The following is a 4,655-nucleotide window of genomic DNA, read 5'->3' as shown; positions in this document are numbered from 1 at the left end:
CTTGATGGTACCTGATACATGGGGAGTGCCCAATAAATGATAGCTGTGTCCTTTTGTGATTTATTTGTCCTTGGGTAGCACAGGTGACCCCTGCCCCAGTGCAGATTGGCTTCAGACTGGGCATTTTCTCCAGAGGCACCAAGTATCCTGATTTCCTCAGGATTGCTCCAGGCCAAGCCAGAGGGGCTGGGCTGTCTGGGGGAGGTGGGGGTATACAGGGCCTTCTAGAAACAGGGTCCAAAGGCAAATGGAGCCTTCTCCCTGGGGTTGGAGGTGCAAGCTGCTTTGGGGGCATGGTGTTCTTGGAGGACCTCCTCCTCGTAGAGCCCCCAGGCCTGCCTCCCCAACACCCCACCAGAGACAGCACAGTGGTCCCCTGACCTCCTACCCCTGCACCTGCTCCTGTGTAAGCAAAGGGCCCCTTGCTCTGTGCTTTCTGAATGCTCGGCATCCTTTGTATCACATGCAACGCAGATAACCCCTACGATGAAGAAATGGAGGCCCAGAGAGGAGAAGGGACTCTCCCAAGGGCCCCCACTGAGGCCGGGACGCAGTTGGAGCTCAAGCCTAGAGCTTTTCGTCCTCATAAGAGAAGAACTTTCCACACAGGTTTGGATTCTTGTAGTATGAGCCTAATGGGACATAAGGAGGGGAGGGCCCCAATGGGGTCTTTGGAGGGCAAATGCTCCCTGTCACCTTCCCGTCCTAAAGTCCCTTGTGAACATTTCTGAAAAACAGGATCAAAGTCCAGTTGTGCCCCTTCCCCAGTGTACAATGTGCTCCTTTCCCTGTACCCAGTATGTCTCCCCTCCTCTCCATACATCTCCCCTCCTGGTGACACAGCACCTGGTGGTGGTGTTCTTATCTGCTTGTAATTAATATTTAACATCTCTTCAGGGTCACTGGCCTAGACCCAATATCTCCATAACAGAGGGGTGGGCCACCCTCCTGAGCACCCCTAGCCCATTCTCTCAGCAGCAGCTCCCCCACCCACCTCACTGCAAACAAATCTGCTTCCCGTCACTTGGGGCAAACTTGGCCAAAGGTTGACTGTCTTCACCTTGTTCAGTAACGAAAAACAACTTAACAGCTGGACTGTTCTCGCCAAGAAAGTGGGACAGGAACTCACAGTTTTTATTAAAAGCCATAAACACTTCCTCCAGCTCATAGGAACCACAGAACTCTCTAAGCAACTTGGGGTGACAGACAGATGTCCCAACGCCTCCTTAACTCTCTGGGGGTGGAATCTGAGTGCCCGAGGAGAGGGGAAAAGCTCTGAGTCCTGTGACCCTCATCAGGCTGGCCCTGTCCCCACTGAAGGGCGGGCACCAGGCCGCTGGGTCCCTGAGGTCTCTGGTCTCCTGAGCAGGCAGCCCAGGCCTGCAGAGAGCGCTGGAACCAGCTAGAGGGCAGTGTCTGAGGCCCTGGGAGTTGGGTCAAGGCCTTGGTGTCCCAGTGTTTTTAGGCCCGGACCCTATTAGCAGGAATCCCCACAGCCCCGCCCCACCCAGCCCAGAGAAGGGTGAGTCTGTGAGCTGTCACCTGCCTCTGAGGCCCAGCAGAGCCCAGCCCAGGAGTGAACAAGCAGTTGCGCTGGCGGGACGGGGGTAGGAACGGAGCCCTGCAGCCCGGCAGTCCACTTCCTTGCTGGCGCATCCTCCCACTAACCTTCTTGACAGTTTGCGTTACTGATACTTTGCAAAGGAGGAAAATGTGGCTCAGAGAGGTTACTTGCCCAACTTGGTTTCCTAGACTTGCCTCATCGTGAAAATCCCCTGGGGAGTTTACTAAAATTCCTGCTTCCCCAGCCCCACCCCAGACCTGCTAAATCCAGGCTCCTGGGGAATCTGTGTCTTTAATCAACACCTTTGATGGGTCGCTCTGGCAAGCAGAGGGAACACTAACACCAGCCGTTTCCTGATCCATAGCCCCAAATCACCTCCCAAGAGGTGCCCCTGTTATGCCCCCTGGGTGGAAAGTGAGGGCAAGACTACTTGGGTGGCACTTCAGCATGTGGAGCCTGCAGACCCCTGGCCTCCCGAGCCCCAGCCCCAAGAACATACTGAGGTTGCCTGAGTTTCCACCCGAGAATAGGGCCGATGGGTCTGGAGCGGATCCCTCTGGTCCCCTGGCCAGTCTGAGGGCCAGCCTGAATAAGGAAGCCATGGCCAGATATCACCACCAGTCTTGTCCCCTGTCGCTCTCCCCACCCCACCTTCCGGAAAGTGGGATAGAAACAATCAGCTGACGCAGAACTGGCCCCTGCCTCTCCTGCTGGTGCTGGCGGGCACAGTTCTGAGTCCCAGCCCCCTGCCCAGCCCCTGGGCTGCTTGGGGCCATTTTAGTTTCCCACTTTACGGAGCAAGAGGCATAGTAAGACACATTTTGGCTTGTAAGTATGAGAAGAATAGTCATTGGAATTAAGGAAGGGAGAGAGTGACAGAGGCAGGGAAGACAGAGGCAGGAGAAAGAAGGTAGCAAGAGAAAGCACCGGACAAGACAGTTCTTCACTTAACCACCAGGTGGCGTCACTATCCCAAAAATGTGTTACTGTCTGGAAAATTATATGGAGCTTCAGGGTGTTGGTAAGTGAAACACGATCCAAAAGGCAATGAAAGGGGAAGAGAAGGAAAGGGAAGAAAGGAGGAAATATTTTGAGGAATACTAGTCATAAACCAGGTATTATACCAAGCAGTTTATACATTTTAACTTCTTTTGAAACTCACAACCATTGTGCAAGAAGGGTAGTCATTCATTCACTCATTCATTTTTTAAAGAAGCACATATTCAGGGCCTAGCTGTATGCCAGTAATTCTTAGAGCTGGAAATACAATGAATAAGACAGGCAGGCAAGTTCTCTATTGTCAGAGCTTATCTCCAATTTGCAGATAAAGAAACTAAGGCCCAGAAAGGAAGCCAAGGTTCCCCCGTTAGAGAGTTCAGGTGCCAGAGGTCGGGATTTAAACCAAGGTTTGTATAACTCCAAGTCTAACTTCTGTTCGGCCTCATGACCTGAGGGCTGGCTGTGTTCACCTTAAGGCTCATCAGAATCTCCCTGAGGGGAGGTCCCCGCGAGGAGTGAGGGCATCGCGGGGTGCGGTCAGCAAAGGAGCCCGTGGGAATCCCACACCCAGAAGGAGGGTGAGAGAAAGCTCTCGGCATTCCTGGAGTGTTGGTGTTACTGGCGGAGCTCTCATTTAGCACCTCTGGTGGGTCCACGTCTGCTGGGTGCTGGGCACTGGTGAGTCCATGTCTACTGGGTGCCGGGCACCGTACTGCAGGCTTCCCATTTCCCAAGTGAACCTTCTCAGTCAGACTGCAGTCTTTTCAATCAGCAGCCCCTCTGTACAGATAATAAAACCAGAATGGTGCAGTGCCCTACCCAGGGTCATACAGCTAGTAAACGGCGCCCCCACCAGGCTGCCTTGGGGATTACAGGACCAGTGTGAATGTCTGTCTCCCGGATAAGAAGCCCACTTCCCACTGCTGTGTGTAGGGATTCACACTCATCCCTCACAGAGAATGTGTAAATGTGGGTCTTGGAGAGCCTTTCTGAGGTTGGCTCAGTACAAGATGGGAGAGAGCCACAAAGTGTTCTCCCCTGAAAGATGCTCTCAACATGGCAGCCAGGGAGGAGGGGAGAGAAACAGGAGTGCTTAGAGAGGGGTTTTCAAATAGGGCAGGAGATTAAGATTTTGGCTGAGGAGCTCACTTGTTCTCTCTCTTTCTCTCTCTCTCTCCACCACCCCCACCCCTCCCTCCAGAGAGTAGTTCCTGAGACACAAGGAAGGTGACAGGCACAGTGTTACTGGCCTCCTGGGGCCCCAGGAGGAGGCCAGGGAGGGAAGCCCTGCTCTCTGGACTGGAGCGGCACCCCTTCCCCAATCCTCTGCTGAGACCTGGCTCGGGTGTGCTTCCTCACCACCCCTGTGGTAACTGCCTGTCTCCCACCTAGGTCAGGACTTCCTCTGTGTCACAGGAATTATTTTATCCCTTCTGCACCCTCAGTGCCCACCAGGCCTGGCAAAGTGTAGGTGTGAATGAATGTGAGGAAAAGGACTGGAACAGGGTAGAGGGGTGTAGCAAAGCCTGGGAAGAAGGGTCCCCCAAGGGCCACTCCGGAAGCCTGAGAAATCCGGACAGTGGAGGAAGAGATGGCTTTCCCACACACCCCCAACACCCACGGTGATCGTGGCCAGGCAGGGCTGGGTCAGCAGCTGCTGGGGTGGTAAAGAGACGAGAAATAACCTGCTTCCCTTGTAGTCAGTGAGAACTTATGAGCACTGAAGACTTGTTTTTAGGTCACATTCCTTCCATCCTCTTCACAAAGTCTGGGTGTCCATTCTCACTGCATCCATCTTTCAGAAGGGGAATCAGCTCACAGAAGCTGGGTCTTCCCCAAGGTACAGTCAGAACAGCCACCCCTTCCTTATATGCTTTCCACGCAACCAGGCCTGAGCTGTTACCCTCTTTCCACTTTAGTGGGCGAGGGGGCAGAGTTGGGCAGAAGGGCTCAAGCCCAGGGGAGGAGGATCTGCGGGAAGCCTGGTGGGGGCGGGAAGGCCGCACCTGTCGCTGCGCCTGGGCAGTGCTGGACCGAGGAGAAAGGCCCCTCCCCCAGAGCTCCCCAGCAGTCATCGCACTTTCTCGGTGCT

This window comes from Manis pentadactyla, chromosome 4 (genome assembly GCF_030020395.1).
Source record: "Manis pentadactyla isolate mManPen7 chromosome 4, mManPen7.hap1, whole genome shotgun sequence".
Classification (NCBI taxonomy): Eukaryota; Metazoa; Chordata; class Mammalia; order Pholidota; family Manidae; genus Manis; species Manis pentadactyla.
The sequence above is the reverse complement of the archived record's forward strand: the minus strand, read 5'-3'. Positions refer to the sequence as shown.